At 43.3% G+C, this 17,346-nt stretch overlaps 1 protein-coding gene across 1 annotated transcript in view; it reads left to right on the forward strand.

Moving 5' to 3' along the window:
- The first annotated feature begins 1,943 nt into the window (after positions 1–1,943).
- DVL1 (dishevelled segment polarity protein 1) overlaps positions 1,944–17,346 on the forward strand; it is a 44,519-nt gene continuing 29,116 nt past the window's right edge. Inside the window, exons 1-3 of the mRNA XM_014941463.1 lie at positions 1,944–2,013; positions 9,325–9,446; positions 13,480–13,592. The gene's annotated coding sequence lies outside the window, so the exon portion shown is untranslated. The remainder of the gene's footprint in view (positions 2,014–9,324; positions 9,447–13,479; positions 13,593–17,346) is intronic.

Consider the following 17,346-nt stretch of genomic DNA (forward strand, 5'->3'; position numbering starts at 1 on the left):
ATTATTGCAGTGCCTTTATTAGCTGATCCTGCAGTTGGACCTTTGCTGACTGAGTGTTCTCTCCAGGAGGACTCTGTGAAACACAAAAGAGAATGTGTGAGTCCGAGTCAGTTCACTGGGGCTGGAGATCCATGCAAATGTTGAAATGCTCTGTCTGCGCCCGGCGTTTGCAGCTCCAGAATTACAGGTCTGAGAGCTTCATTGAATTGTCAAAGGTTTCTAAAGCACTGAGTATCTCTGTAGATTTCAATGGAGTTTGCTCTTAATTGTCTCTCTAGAGTCTGGGTATAAATGACTAAAACCAATAATGTAATCACATCATCTGTTTCCTGTTGCCTAAAGGTGAAGGGAGGACAGATGCATTAGGAGTGAAATGAATATTTTAAAATATTTTTCTTTCCAATAATAGGAAGGGGGTGAAGTCCACCTAGTATTGTACAACTAGCCTTTAACAGTGTAAATAAATATGGAGTTTTTCTTCCAATAATAGGAAAGTGGTGAAGTCCACCTAGTATTGTACGACTAGCCTTTAACAGTGTAAATAAATATGGAGAAAGAAGAGAACGTGCTTTAACAATGTAAATAAATATGAAGAAAGAAGAGAACGTGCTTTCCTTCTTTAAAAGAAGGATTGAAATATGCAAATACAGGTATTAGTGGTACTGGTATTTATTCCTAATTTTCCCAGAAGTAAGATGGAAAGATACCCTTTGTCCGTTTGCTCTCTTCTCCTTCCCAACCAGTTTTTCCCCCCTCATAATATGACACTGTTTCATGCATAGTCAGTTACTTTGTGGCTATTGTGGTTTCTTTTAACACAGCAACAAGAAACACAAAAACATAAATAAAGGAAAATGTGGTTGTGGAACCACAAATCTTTATTGAGTTTGACTAGACTTCAGGTTGGCTTTTTTTAAAGCTTAGAGATTGTCAAACATAAATTGTCCCTGTTGCCCTGTGTAAATGGGAATTGGACGAGTCCTGCATTCGATTCCTGGCACTTTAGCCCTTCCTTGTAGGATGGGGAGGATCCACAGGGATGTTGCTACAAGGCAGGCAGCAGAAGGGAGGTTTGTGGAGGTTTTGGGTGTCAGTAACTGCTGTCCAGGGTGTGTGATGTCCTGTGGGATTCTCTGTGCTGGGGCTGCCTCGCTGCTGGCTTTAGAGAGAGCTCCAATTTGCAGATTTAAAGAAAAAGACTTGAAAGGAAGTTTGTCCTTCAGGTCTGCTTTCTAGGCAGAAGATATTCATGTCCTCTTGGGGGGATGAGATCTTGCTGACCATCTTGAAACCGTTCCACCAGTGGAAGGAGGGAGGTAGAGGGGGCAAGAGGGGGGTGTGTCTGCGTGGGAAGGGAGCTTGAGTTAATGAAGAAGGTTGAGATGCTTGGCTGATGATAAGGGTTCAATGTGCAGCTTGACCTCGGCTCCTTCAGTGCCTCGGGGGGGAAGGTGCTGTGTTTTGGCTCCAAATCCAGTCTAGGAATTGAAGTCATAGTCCATCCTGTGCCGACAGAGTGGCCTTAACCTGTGACCTGTGATCTGTGACACAGACACCGCACAGCGCAGGGGGGTGTCACTCACCGTCAGATCTTTAAAAATTGTGGTGAGATGGAAGTCTCAATTGGGAAAATTGAGAAATTGGGAATTTCTCATGGGAAATTGGGAAAAATTGGGAAAAATCCTTGTAATTACTTTTGTGCCTACTGGCTTAAGATGGTTGTCTGGAAAGGTACTGTTCTACCCTTTATTTTTACTTGCTTTCTTCGTGCTAATAGTCACATATTCTTTAAACATAGAAGACTTGCTGATACCCACATTTTAATAAAAATCCGTATTTTTTCCTGGACCATTTAAGAAAACCGCTCTCTCTTCTGATCTGATGTCATTTCAAACCCTTGATTTTTCTTCCTATAGTTTGTTTTCTGTGTTTTTGTTTTCCAGGGTGGTAAAGGAGGAGATCTCAGATGACAATGCAAAGCTGCCTTGCTTCAATGGAAGAGTGGTGTCCTGGGTACGTTGGCTCGTGTCTCTGCACGCACGCGGGGTTTGATACAGTGGCACAGCAGCAGGGGAATTGGTCCATGGATCCTGATTTTCAGAAGTGTCTCCAATCTCAAATTACATGGAAGCAAAGGCCTAGTTTTGTTATTATATCTGTAACATCCCATTGTTAAGTCATCTGTTTTAAAAATTAAAGTCCACAAAGGTGTGCGGGGCTGAAAAGGTGATTTAAACAAGAAACCTTAAATATTAGTAACACGTTGTGTCATCTTTTCTCTCCCACTGTTGTCTCTTCTTCCCAGTGCATTCAGGAGTGTGGTAGTGTTTGTTTTTATCTGTGCAGTCTGGTTAAAGCACGTATCTTTTGCGTTGGTGATTCAACAAACCGATGATTCATTCCAAACTTGTACAGACTATTCAGGCTCTTCTGTGCAGCAAAATATGACTCAGGTTGTTCCAACAAGGGCCAGCGTTCTTGGAGTTGAAGCTAAAACAAACCCCCAACCCCAAAGTATTCCACATGAATAAGGATGTGGATTATTTCATTCCCCTTTACATCCCAGTTCTTTAACCTCTTCCTCCTTCCCTCTCCCAACCAAAAACCCAAGGGCTTTTGATCTCGAGAGCTGAATTCCTTTCCCAGCTTCTTAAATAATATGAAATATGAAAATATATGCCTTTTCTGTTATCCAGCTGAAAACCAGGAAAATAGGAAGAACAGTGCGATCAGAACAAGAATATAGATACACAAACACAGACACTAGAGTTAAATGTTACGTTTTAATTCTGTGACTGTACTATTTTAATTTCAGAGAAACATTACAATTTCTGAAATGCATTTTACGAGTGCATTCAATTTATTGTGATTCCTGTTCCAGTATGGGCTGCTGGCTGCTTTCCAAATGTAGAAGAATGCTGAATCCTTGCTCCAAGGATTTGTACCTTGTTTCAAATCTTCCCACCCATTCCTATTTTTTATATTACAGGATTGCTTCAAGGCTGTAGCCAAGATCAATGTCTCCACTCCTCTCTTTCTCCTTGTGCCGTGCACAGCGGGAGTCACGGTTGCTGATCCAGAGACCTCAATCTTGTATTTTCTTTGTATGTCACAACTATTTGCTTTTTCCACATTATGGGTGGGAACTGACACACAGAAGTTTTTTTTATGTGGGTTTTTTCTTTCCCTTCAAGGTCACGTAGAAAGTCTTCTGCAAGTGGCAACAGATACCTCATAGTCTGATTATCTTAAAATCTTCCTTCTTGCCAGTTCTTTTTAAAAGGAGTGGATGAGACTAAGTTGAAGGTAGCTTTTTAAGTAACGTTTTATTTTCTTGGAGCTTTAATGGGTTCCTGGTGAACAGCAAGTTGCCTGTGAGCCAGCAGAGCCCTTCCTGGGCTGCATTGGGAAGGCTGTTTGACAGAGGGAATCTTTCCTCTCTCCCAGCACTAGTGAGGACACGTCTGGAGTGCAACATCCAGTTCTGCTTTTTCTGTAGCTTTTCCGATACTTGCATCATCCTCTTTAATGCTAAGTCTATGGCAGTTTCTCATCTACCTTTAATACACAATATAAAGACAAATTTGGTTTTCCCAAGTTAGAACAGAATCCTGCCTTCAGTTCTTATGTCTTTTCTTTAGGAGAAGATTGAGTTCAATTTGCATTTCTTCCTTAGGTGAAATAAATAACATTAGTTCAATGATAAATAGTGAAATGCCATCAGCTTCTTTCCAAATTTATATTCACATCCCACTAGCTTGGATCCAGTTTATCACTCTCTTCTCAGAGCTCATGCAGTGCACCTTTTGCAGATGATGTTGACAAGGGCTTCTCTTCACTCTGCTGAACAATCAGCTGGAACATCTGTGTCTGACCTGCATTAGGAATTGCAAATTACTTTTTCCACCCTAACACCCATAAAATTGCGGTGCTTATCTGCCTCTATTTGCTGCTAATTACTGGAGGAGTTTTATGTAAATCTTACTGTAAGTTAATTGTTCACAGTTTTGAACCCTTTAATACCCTATTCACTGGGACTTAACAGAAAATCGCATACATTTCAGGGGGTAGCAAAATTGGTCTTTTCACCTTTTGGATTAACTGTGTTTGGGGCAGGTCTGTTTCCTTTTCTGGTTTTTAACAAGATGGGCCTGAGCTTTCTTTGTCTCCTGTGTTATAAAATGTGCATCAGCTGGTAGCAGCTTGGGATTCTTTCACAAAACCAGCTGTGATAATGGTCGTCCTCCCTGTAAATCACTGCAATGTGTATGTGAGGATTTCACATCCAGGCGACGTACTTAAAATGGGAACATTAAGGGCACACGATAGAGCTCAGCTCTGTCTGCCCCCACACCTCCTCTCTTGACTGGTGCAGTGGCTACTTTGAAGTCTACAAGATGACTGACATCTAGAAATTTGAGATTTTCATCTTTTTTAATAACATTTGAATCCTTCTATTTGTCATAGGCTGGAACTTTGATCTCGGTGTCATATGCAGGACTGATTTCCATAGGGGAAAATGTTCAAGGGAGGATCTGCAAGTCTTTAGTTGTTGCTTACTTTTGCTGCCCTGGGAACTCAATCTACAGCTTGATTAGTATTGAATTAGAATCACTGTTCCTAATTAACTATTTAAACCTCCTCCTCATCCCTCCTATGTCCTGCTTGTTTTTCTCCTCTGCATCTTAGATCTCATCCTTTTGATTTCGGGGTGGGGTTTTTTTTTTTGTTGCTTTTTTTAAGGACTACATAATTTGGGACAGAGGGCTAGTACTTACTAGATTCAATCTCAGGGATTTCAGTGGTTGACCTTTAGGTTTTTCAAGACTAGCGTTAATTGCATGGCAGAGTTCTTGGTCTAGTAGTTATTACTGTAAATGCATTTACACAAATTCTGCAGAAAACAGCTGATGCATGTGCCTGTTCTGCTAATGCATATAAAACATAGGTTAGGGTTTTTCTCAGGGGATAATTTATTTTGAGCTCTTTGGGACTGCTTACCCCAGTGATATTATTCATGCATTTTTGATTTTTTTTTTCACGTTCAGGTCCTTACTGGGCAATTTGCAAAAATACCTTGCACGGAACTCATGCATTTTTGATTTTTTTTCAGGTTCAGGTCCTTATTGGGCAATTTGCAAAAATACCTTGCACGGAAGAGAATACATTACCTTCAGGCTTTTTTGCAAAAGCTTAAAATGTTTTTCTCTACTGTCCTCTCCGCACGGTGCAGCGACAGCCTCCTGGTGGAAACTGGGAATGTGGAAAGAATTGGCTTGTGGCTGCTGCCAGCCCGGAGCCAGCCGAGTGGCCGCTGCCAGCAGCTCGCACAGAGTGGGTTGGCTGTTATCAGGGTTTTTTAGGAAGGCTTTGCAACATCTGGGAACAATTCCCCGAGAGGCTGCGGGGAATGTGCACTATTTCCCATTGGCTGGCAGTGATGTCACAGCCTTCTGTCACTCTTTCTCTTTTTTTTTTTCCCTTTCCCTATTATCTGGGTGCCAACAGATAATACTTGTCCTGTTTGTACGTAAGCTTTGTAGACGCCGTATTTGCAATTGCAATTAAAATTGTTGAGGAGAACCATTTAGTCTTCTACCAGAAATGGCAACACAGGAGCTTCAGGACTGTTAAATCATCTTCAGCAAAGTGCATTGTTGCCTTTCGTCACGTAACGGAGGCAGTGAATGTGCTATAGTTTTCAGCAGGAAAAAAGGGGGAATCCTAATCTAGCCAGCGTAGACAATTTCTCGTTACTAAAATAAACATCACATTTCCTGATAGGCTTTTGCAGGCCTTCTAGCAATGTGGAGTCCCGTTGCCTTTGACAGATTTCCTGGTGGAATAAGGGGCCTCATCAGTAAGTCCTTTTGTGCAATTGGTCCTTTGGGAGCAGCCTTCGTGTGGATAATGGGCCATGTCTCTGAAGCTTTGACTTGGGATTTGAGATGGCTGTGACTTTATAGGAAATAATTACTTTCAACTTGTAGATGAATGTGGCTGTTCTGAAGTTGCTGTCAAAAATACAAATGGCTCTTTTGGGGTATTTCTTTGGTTCCTGTTATCAGTCCCTCACCTCTTCCCCCAGCTGAGAGAAATACCAAGAGCTGCTGCTGCTCTCAGGAAGGCTGAGAATTTAAATATTGTAGTTTTCCTGCTGGCAGACTAATAAATATTTAGCCAGATGAGACTATGAGAGCAGAGTGAACCAAGGTTCACTCTTTTGCCTTCCCGGGCTGGTTCTTCTTGTCTGGTATTTTGAATGTGAATGTTGAGCAGTGATTCCCTGAGCTGGGTCGATGCCTGGGTGGGTTTGTTAGGGTGTCTATAAAAGACAGTCCTTGCCTTAATTAAGTGAAAAACATAAGCAAATGCGGTGTAGAGGAGAAAAAGGGAAATTGAGCTACGGAGAGGTCAATGGATTGATCCGAGGACTCACTGGAGACCAGTAGTGATAGTGGGAAGGAAAGGAGGCTCTGGTGATGCTGTGAGTGTTCACTGGAGTGACTGGGAGTACGGGCTGAGCAGCACAGATTTGAACTTGGGAATATAAACACGAGAAGTTCTGCACTGGCCGCTGCATTATCATGGCTGTTGTGCTTATGATTTACTACTTGAAACCTGAAAGACCTTTATCTAGGATTAACGAGCTACTTGGGGACAGGAGATACTGCTCCTATCTTCTCTCCGGTTCACTATACCTGGCAGCCAGCCCATTCCAGTTTAAAATGGTGTGTTTCCTGAATGCAGCCGAAAGATTGGTAGGGTAATTTCTGCAGCCCTCTTCCCTTTATGATGGTAATGGCAGAGTCGGAGGCTGTTTGTGCCTCTAATCCTGCTGAAGGTCAATAAGAAGCGGGCACCCAGTGCTTTATCCTGCAGGAAATCACAGCCCAGGGGCAATATTCTCCCAGGAGCTGTGTTGCTGCTGTGGATTTTGCTCCTGCTCAGCAGCACTCCCAGGCTGATCCACAGCCTCAGTCAGTGCAGTGGGCTCAGCTTCTGCATTGCCAAGGCTTCTTCCTCCAGGAGCAGGGAAACACTAAAGAACAAATATTCTGAAATATGGCAAGGATTTGTCTCGTTGGCCCATCTCTCTTTTCGCATCAAGCTCATCTTTGAGGCAGGTGTTGCCCTCAGCAGAAAGGCTTAAAGAAGGAATATGTTTTCTTGCTTTCAGATAACTGGGGCCAGGTGCTTATTGGCAAAGCTTGATACAATTTGGGATGTGAAGGGTGAGGGGATGCATAGATCTTGCCTGCACCCAGTTTCTTTTTTCTCCCCTTTTTTCTTCTTTTTATCCCTTGGTTTGATTTTGTTAGTGAAAGCACTTGCACAGAGATTCCTCAGGGGATGAGCCAGGCTCAGAGACGTTCTTGCATCTCCATAATGCCAACATGCTTTGTAAACATCTCCCATTAACTTCCCCACCTGAAAGAAAGAAACCTTAATTATCAAGTTATTAGGAAAGCTCGTGTTATTTTTCCCTTCAGTGTTTCCTCTGTTGCTCTTGCTTTGGTGATAAGAGAGTTTGAATAATGCAGCTGACTCCATGTGGTGCTGGAGAACTATTGTCTTCAGGCAATTCCTTTTTGACAGTCTCTGTGTGTGTGTTTGCTTTCTCCTATTTATGGTATATGCTCTTAGGAATAGCATACTGCATCCTGAACCCCTCCTCTCCTTCTCCATCCTCTTCTTTAACAGCTAGCATCTATCTCATGATTATATTACCATTAGTCTTTGATAAATTAAAGGCACAAACACTGATTTTCTTATAAAAGATTTACTGAATCATTGATAGAAGAGGGACCCGCTCTGTTTGGTCCCTGGGTGTACACTTCAGCCAGGAGTTTTGTCCAGCACTAGTAAGATTTAAAAAAATAACATGGAAAACAGTTTCACCTGGGTGTGCAAAAGGATCCTTTAACACAAAACATCTCTTTTTTTTAAATACAGAAAAGTAAACACTAGCCCGGTAGAAAAATGGATAGAATCAGATCTTGATTAAATGTAATGTGTCAATCAGTTTATTACAATGAGGTACAGACCAGGAGGGTGGGAATAGGAAGAAAGACTCATTATTCTTTCTCTTGTCTATTTATCTGCTGATTAAAGATGTCACAGGAGCCATACTGAATGGAGATGTTCTTTCTGTCCTGATTTATTGGAAGTAAGATTGAGTGTAGTCGGCCTCCTGTGTGCCATGGCCATCCTTGGGATCCGTTAGCCAGAAGTGTCCCTGTTAATGAGTGAGGATGTTGATAGGAAATAGAAATAACATGCTGGGGTGTTAGTTGTTATATGAAAAATTTACACCCTGCCTTGTAACGGGACTGGAATCTATAATAATTCCCAAATGCACCAGGCTGTGTATAGACGCCTGGTGTTTGTAATGAGGAGATTGATTGTTGCAGCAGATCTTCAATTAACTATTTCCATGTGAGTGCTGTATGTTGGGTGCTCTGCAGCCTTTCCTCCTACCCTGGTTGCCAGGCTCCTTCAGCTTCCACGAGTGTAAAGGTCAGTGTCAGAGAGGTTTTGAAGGTGATGGTTACAGCAGTGTAGTTTTTATAAAAGTTTTTAGGTCGTTATGAACTATAACGGGTGCACATTGCGTGTCCTGGTTTTCATGGCATGACTGGAAAATGACTTTTCCTACCTGCAGCTCTGCCTTAAGGGAACACTAAGAGACAAATTGGGCCCAAGAGACACAAGTATGATGAACACCAGGAATCTGGTCCTCCTTAAAGTTTATGGCTGTTGAGATTTGGTGGATTTTGGTTTTAATTCAGACTCTTAACAGAGGTGGTAGCAATTCTGAGATTTGGCAATTGGTCCAGACCAGATTGTGGATTTTCAGGTGTATAAGAAGTTATACCATGTTTGTGCTGTCATACTGTTAAATTTCAGCTTTTGCTTTTTATTTTTCTCAGGGAAAAACCAGACTGAGAGCTCAGTCTTAGAGTGAGTGTGCATTTTACAAGGAATGCTGATAACTTGCATGCTCAGGCAACTCGGAGGATGCCGTAATGCCAAGTCACAAGGAAAAGTGCATTCCCTGCCTTGTGTGCTTGTTTGCTCTGAGATAAGAAAAATTTTGTGGTGCTTGCAGGAATTTTGGGCATAATCTAGTTGACGATGCTTGAATGTAACCTGATTTTATGGAAGTTTGGCAGGAATCCGTGCCACTAGACACTAAGTACTTCCTCTCCTCTAATTTCCCTTCCGTCTCACAGAATATTTAGGAAAGCAGGGGCTGAATGCCTTATGTGAGAGAGGAGAAACCTGTACAAATGTATGAAATTCCCTTTTTTCTCTTGGCAGCTGGTCCTGGCTGAAAGCTCCCACTCTGACACGGGCTCCCAGTGCACCGAGAGCCACACGGACCTTCCGCCACCCATCGAGAGAACAGGCGGCATCGGAGACTCCCGGCCTCCGTCGTTCCAGTAAGAGCAAATTGTCTTCTTTTTAAATTTATTTTATAACAAAAAACGCTATTCCTGTCTGTTTCTTCCTCACGTTTCTCCCTTCTGCTGCAAACCAGCCATTTCTTGCTATTGTTAGAAAAATAATACACTTATTACAACTGAGGGATTAAAAGGGGGGATGGGAAGAAAAAAAACCTGTCATGGTTAGAATAAAATATATATCCTGTATATCTCATTTTGAAACCCACTGTGGAAGATTTAAGTGGAGAGGTAGCCCAAAATGCTTTTCATAGTGTAGGGATGACAACCTTTTATTACTGTGTTAGGTATAATTATGTAGTGTGCAGAGCCAGCAGGACACTGCTATCAAGAGCAAAAATTTCCATAGGGAATAATGCCTCCTCCGTGCACATCCAGAGGGTTACAGCTTGAGCTGTGAACAGCCAGACTGGGAGTCATCTGATGTAATGGTAGCCTTATTATTTCCTGTTCCATGTGCAGAGCCAGTGTGTATCCTCAGAATGGCTTCATTTTGAGGGAGACCCTCTGAATTTTCACAAGGAGGATTTAAAGCAGGACCTGGTTCTGGCTGGGAGACGTGGTCTTGATTTGCTTGGTGTCATGTGTTTCCATTGCTTTCTGGGATATCTATTGCCTGGAAGAGCCCTTAGTGTCGTGCATGAGTCTTTTGCAGATAAATTCCTTTTAGAGGGGACAAGAAATGTTGGGAAATACTAAGCCTGCCTGATGCTGTGTGTCTTGCAAGGGATTTACTGCCCTCCTGTGTTCATGGATTGCTCCATGTTGGCTGGGAGAGGCCTGTAGGAGTGCAGTCACGTGGCTGGCAAATATAACTATTTCTTTGTCTTCCCGACCTATACCTACACGTAACAGCCGCAAGATCAAACTTTATTTAAGAAAATAATTGCATGGTAAGTTAGGCACAAGTCTGTTTGTGGAACCATTCACAGCTGATAACTGTATGTGCTCAGACGGATGAGTTTGAAGCTGTGCTCAGCTGATGCACCTGCTGCCTTCCACGGCCTTTTAAAAACCCTGTCTGTACCTTCATGCCGTCCCTCAGCACGGTGCTGCCAGTGATGGTGTCTTCAGATTGCAAAGCAAATGTGGAAATCCTCATATTACAAAGCGAAGGGAATCCTGAGGTCATGCTGAGGCAGGACTAACAACACGGGAGGTCGTGCTCTCTGGCTTCTCTTCTCATTCCTACACAAACCACCTTCCTTCTTTCTCGTTCCCCCACCCCTTTTTTCTTTCTTCTTTCTTCTTTTAAACTGCAATAGAGAAACTGGCTTGTGGGGACGTTTTCTGGACTAAAACTTGTTCTCTCTTAATGCCTTTTTTGGTTCTTCTCTTCACAATTGAATGCCTTAACATTTTTGCAGTGGTTTTTGCTGCTGTGTTTTATTTTTACAATCCAGAAGAGAGCCTAACGATGGCCTAAATTTATTTCCATAACATGGGGCAGAATATCTCGCTCAGGTATTCTGCATGAAGCTTTTAATTCTGTTTTGCTATTAGAATTTCATTTTACAATACACCCACTCCAGGTTAAGAATGCCAAGTGATAAAGAAGAATCCACTGTGTTTTGAAATTATTTGTTTCACTTGGAGAAACTAAATAAGTTGAGCTGCTCAAGTCTTTCAGTGTAAAGTGTGGCTTCCAGAACTTGAATTGTGACTGTAGTCACCAAGAATACAAGAAATGGATGGAGCAGCCAGATGAGCAGGCAGTGCCATCCAAGGGAATGAGATCCTTATCAGAGATGAAGTGGTAACCTCAGCCAGCTGCCTGACAGCATTGATATTTTGCTTTGTCATTCACCAAATCCTAAGAAAATTTACTTTTGCCCTCCCTGGTGTGAGGGTTCTGACATTCACCTTGTATTTCATGCCCTGCTCCTTCTGTTTGGTGGTTGCCAAGTCCCTGTTCATCTGAATGGGTGAGGCTGCTCCTGGTTTAGCGGTGGAGGGAGTTGAGAGTGGTGAGCTCTGAGCTGCCTGTTGTACACAGCTCTTGGGTATGTCCACTGAAGGTTTAATTTGATTTAATTGGCTCAGCAACGAGAGAGGAAACAAGCCCGCTGTGAGGTTCCTTTTGCACCCCTTGGTGGGGTGTAAACCACCTTTTTTGGGTGGGTGTAGCGATTTAGTGGTGGAAGTATGAGCAGAAGTCAGTAGATGGTGCTGCTGAGGTGGCTGAGAGCCTCCCAGGGTGACCTTAGGGAACTGTCACCCTCTGTCCCTTTGCAGTTGTACTGGGCTGAAAGAAGGAATGCAAATGTAACTTGTGACAGCACTTAAATACTTGCATTTTGCTGGCTTCATTAGGGCTTAAAATGCGCAGTCGAACGTCTTCTTGAATAACAACCTCGATTTCCTAATTTGTGTGCTGGGCAAGTCAGTACATTTGGGGAAGGCACGGCAGGCGTGTGGGTGTGCAGAAGGCTTTTCAGCAGCCTCTTCAACGTCACGCTCTCCAGATGTGCTTGCACAGACACCACTTCTGGGGCCAGCTTCCACAGAAGCCCGTGGGGATCAGTCGGTTAGATTCTTGGTGCTTTCATTCCCTGTGTGAAACGTGTACTCTGGCCTTGTGGAATTCTAGGAGAAGCACATTGCTGACTGGGATGCTGTGGTGTAAGTGTAATGATGGCCATTAGGCACTCTGGGTGCATAAGTCAGGCATAAATAACAGATGTGAGTTGGGACTTCTTTATAAATGGGTGGTACTTATGGGACAGAGAGGAAGAGCATGGCCAGTAACTTCCTAAGGGAGTTCTCTCACAGCAGAGCGTTAGCCCATGTCAGGTCATGCACTATTACGTTTTCAGGAGCTTTAGATCTGTTTCCACAAGTTAGTCCATTAAAATGAGCTACGGCCTTTGCCAGCGCTCCAAGAGGCTTTGCTCATTTCCTTCCATGTGAGGGCTTCAAAGTAACTCATTACATGTAAGAATAGCAGAGAGACATAAAACAGGTTAAGTCTGAGGGGAAAACTAAATAGCTAAGCTCGTCCTGTTCAGCAGGGGGGAAAGAGCATCTCCATCTCCCCTTTGCTCCAGCCAACTCTGCCTTAACTTGACTGATTATTTTTTTTTCCTCAGCAGAGATCTTGAAACAGATGGTTGTAAATAAGCGGTTTTACATACTCAGTGTTCTGTATTATGGCCACTGCTCTTGGTTTGCTGACTTGGAATGAGAACTACAAGCCAGCTTGGTTTATATGAACTAAGAAATGGCCCTTCCTCAATGCTTGGAAGTTCCAGAGTATGGAGCTGTCATTGCTCTCTGTTTAGATCCCTTCCAGAAAGTGGGGACAAATTCTCTTCTGCCTTTTTGAAACCTTTTGTTCTGGCTAATTGCAGTAGTGAGAAAGTGATGCTCAGCAGAGCCCTCGCAAAAGCAGAGTGGAAAGAATGTGGCTACTGAGATCTGCATCAAGATCTTTCAGCTTTTTGCCCAAAGCTGCATTGCTCATAATGGTCCTTCACTGGGACTTACTGGTTTAATATTGTGCTGGCGTATCTGCGTAGCTTTCAAACAGTTGAGAACACAAGGAAAGGACCTGGGGTCTATTTGTACATTTCATAGAGACACACTTATTTATTTTGAGCTTTGGTGTGACTTGCAAGACTTCAACCTTCAAGGTCAGTGCTCTCTCTGTATTAAAAGTGGCTGGAGTAGGGCACGGCTACTGAACTGTCTCTTCATCTTTCAGGTAGTTTTTAGACACATTTATTTTGAGCTTTGGTGTGACTTGCAAGACTTCAGCCTTCAGGGTCAGTGCTCTGTCGGTATTAAAAGTGGCTGGAGTAGGGCACGGCTACTGAACTGTCTCTTCATCTTTCAGGTAGTTTTGGGGCAAGCAGAGGGGGCTGGGGGAGCTTGCAGAGCTGCAGCAAGACTGCAGCTAATCCACCTAATGGTTTTCTGGCTTCTAAACCAACATTTTCACAACAGCAACTGTTTTTATCAAAAACTAAAAAAGAGATGACTCCATCGTTTCTTCTGATTTGTTCTCTAACAGCCCAAATGCTGCCAGCAGCCGGGATGGCCTGGACAATGAAACAGGAACAGAGTCAGTTATTAGCCACCGGCGAGACAGACATCGACGGAGAAATAGAGAAGGGCACGAGGATGGTGAGTCCTACTTCATTTTTCCCCTTTTTCGTTCGGAAAGAACATTTTTCTGACAATCTTTTGGAGCAACAACTGCTTTTGCATGAATACTGCAGAAGAGAAGTGTGTCTGCATTCCTACGTGCTTTCAGGGGCTATTATTATTTTAATGGAATAATTTGATGGTGGCTTTGAAACTCTTTGAAGCTCAGCATTTTCGAAGAGGTCTGGCCAACCTACAGTTAAGTGACAGGGAGATTCTTTTTGACAATATACAGGACTTCCTGTAGTATTAGAAGATGATTAGTTTGGAGAGGAATAACAACACACAATGCAGCCCTCCATGCTGTCGCAGTGAGGCTGCCTCCATTATTCAAGTTTGCTCATTCAAAGGTAGAACACGTTACCTGTATGATGGGGGTTTGCAGTATAGACCATTTGAAACTCTTAGTATTTTAACATTGCAAGATCTGAGCCAAAATCCTCTGAAGTAATTTCTGTTGATTTCTCTAGGCTTGGATCAGCAGTAGTGTTTTATGCTGGTGTTACTACAGCACATGAGCTCTGAAGATCTTTTTTTATACATAAATACACCCGAAGTACACATATAAACTACAGAAGTTCATCTCTTGCCTCTAGTCTGTACATCAAAGTAAGGTTGTTTTTTTCATTTGTTGCCAGACCAGAATTTCCAGGCTTAATTAAGAATTAATAGGTGCCACCCATTGAGTTTGAAATGGTCCAGAATATGGAATACTTGGGCCCAAGAGATGCCATCACAGGCTTTATTCACAGCTCCACCCGCTAAAGTATTTGCCTCCAGTTAGAGGACCAGAAGTCATATATAGACCGTGTGGGTTAGAAGCAGGTGGCTTTCTGTTCATTTAACCCTTCCGACTTGTAACTGCCTCCGAGGGAGTCGAAATGACTCAGTGGGTGGAGCAGAGAGTTGGCTTCGTGTGACCCTGACTGCACATTCCTTTGGGAAATCACAGGAAGAGGCAGACTCTTCTAATGGTCTTTAACATTAGTTTAAACTGGTGCCAGTGCGTGTCTTGCCATGGACATTCATGGCAAATGGTCCAGATCGCTCATACCAAGCTTCTGCCTTCTGCTGGTCTGAAACTGGTTCATACTTTCCCCTTTAGACAGAAATGGGATAAAATTTTCTCCTTCTCCTGTTGGTCTAAGCTGTGCTCAGGGAAGGACATGTCACTCAGTGACGCAGACATCCCCCCTTCTCAAAACAATTCAGGCCTCCTCCCTGAAACAGGTTACACTCATGAGCAAGAGGTGAGGCCTGTTAACATGCGTAAAGCAAGGACAACTTCTGTGTCATGTTGGTCTCAAGAAGTCTATTATTTAATGTCCATAGTGTTTCTGTGCTCATAATATTTTAAATAAAATCTTCAAACCACCAGTGTGTTATTTTCAGTTGAAAGCATGTCTCCAAAATGCACAGTTCAGCACCATATCCTGAACTGAAGATGAAAAGAAGCGTCTTTTTCCTCTCTTATCCTGGAGAAGGATTTTAAGGCCTCTTTATAACAATGGTCACACATTAACAGAGTCATTCTTTTCTTGAGTCTGCATGTTTCCTTTGTCTGGAGCACAGCTGGATGTGAAATGGGGGAACAGTCATAGGAAAAAGGGGGACAAGGACGGAGGAAGGGCAAGAAGGTTGTGACACCTGGTCACAGCTATTTCAGGGGCAGAAACTGCGCTCGCTTGTCATTATGAAATAGTGGTAAATCCTCCTTTCCCTGCAGAAAGGAGGAAATGCAGTGAGAGTGTTTGATCTTGATCCTGTAGAGACTTGTTTAAATAATACCCAAATTACAGCCCCAGCAGCTGGCAGCGAGGCGGGATGAGGGCTCGTTACTCAGAGGTTTGTCCCACAGGTATTAACGATGCCGAGTCGCCAACACAGAGGTACTACTGTCAGCTCAGTGTTTGTAACTGTTTGAGCTCTTGATTGGTATAAAGTGAATGACAAAGAATTACTCACCCTGACAATATCCCTGGATACTCTGCAAAGGGAAAGAATTACTCATTCCACAAGGAAAAATGAACAGTGTGTTATAGTCTTAGTTTCACAAAGAGGTTGAACTGAGAGCCTCAGCAGAATGAGGGTCTCGTTCTGACTTGGGAAAACCCCAGGGCAGGGAAGAGAAGGGAAGTCAAACAAAGATCTGTTGGGAATGTGGGTAAAGTGAAAATATCTCAAAGTAAATGTAAGTAGAAACACAGAATTCTAACTGTGAGCACTGCGGAAATATCCCTCTCCTGTCAGCCTGGTGTTCGGGGACCAGTACTGTTTGCAGAGCGTGACAGAAGCTTCTTTTTAAATTAGCCACTGGTTTTCACTTAAATGCCCTCCAGCCCCCCCCCTGCTCAGCTCCCTCATGAGCAGATGAGAATTTCATCTTAATCTCCCAAATGCGTTTAAGTTTTATCTTTTAGAGACATTGAAATAATACTCAGTAATGAGCTCTGTAGGTACCATTGGTTGTAGGCAATTATTTATTCCTCCTCATTAGGGGTTAGACCCACGAACCTGTCTTTGCTGCCCCGTCGTTCTGTGGGAGTAATAATCTTCCCTGTCTTTCTTAAACCACAGTTCTTAATTCATAAAAAGACCATTTTAGTGCCTTTCTCTGTTTGTTTGTGTGTGTGCATATTTGTATTTTAAGGTGTAATGATGATTATGTTGTGGATTATATAATGATGCTGCATATGCAGAGATTTTTTTAAATTTTTTATTTTGAGAGCGAGACTTTGTATCCAAAGAGGGTTTTGTATGAATTGGGGAAATACGTCTTTTCCTGATCACCTTTCACACTAATTAGTAGCAAATCCATCCCTGGCATTAGCTTCATATAAAATTAGTCTGAAAGAGTGGAGCTGTCAGTATGTCAGAGCTCCGCTTTCTCTCTTAAAGCAACAAAAGTCCTTTTTGCTTTGGGACATTGACAGAGCCCTATTAAGTGAAAGTGGAGTGAGGATCTTAATTAGGAAGGTGGGAGGTCTGCCTGGCACATGTTCCTGGGACCCCTTGCTGGCCGGAACAAAGCTCCCACCTCACTTTCCCGAGGAGGAGTGGGAAAAAGGGGACTGTGGAAGCTCTAATTAGGGAGGTAATTAGGGGGACAAGATTTCTTTGCCATCAGAGAATGTTTTACAGCTGCTGTCTCTGACAAGCCTGCAGATGGCAAGTGTCGACACCGGTGTTTCAGCACCGCCGCTGCTGTGGGGTGAGCTCGACTGTCGTGCAGGCAGCTGAAAACCCCTGGATAACAACCCCTGCTTTGAGAAGCTCTGAATGTGGGGCACGTTTGTGGATCCCCACCTTTGGGAAGAGGAGCCGGGGCAGATTTCCAGTCCTCGCTGCAGTCTGTGTGTTCTTCACCGTAGGGTGTGCCGAGGAATTGGGACAGAAAGGGCTGGGCCTACACAACAGTTGCAATGGGGGCCTTAACAGCAGGAGCTGAAAATACCATTCTCAGCAATTGTTGCTCCAAAAGACTCTGTCACGTCTAAACAGCTCTGAGGTGGCTGGGGAGCCCCTGGGGTTCTGAAGTGACCAGATGGCTGTGTGGGTGTCGGCAGCGTAGGATGATGCCTGCAAGAGTAGGAGCTCCTGTGTGGGTACCAGCAGTGTAGGATGATGCCTGCAAGAGTAGGAGCTCCATTAGGGATGTGATCTATCTCGGGGCAATGTCTAGAGCCTTTCTTGGGTCGCCCTGTTAAAGGGTTCCAAAGAGCTTCAAACACAA

This window comes from Calidris pugnax, unplaced genomic scaffold (genome assembly GCF_001431845.1).
Source record: "Calidris pugnax isolate Ruff unplaced genomic scaffold, ASM143184v1 scaffold82, whole genome shotgun sequence".
Lineage (NCBI taxonomy): Eukaryota > Metazoa > Chordata > Aves > Charadriiformes > Scolopacidae > Calidris > Calidris pugnax.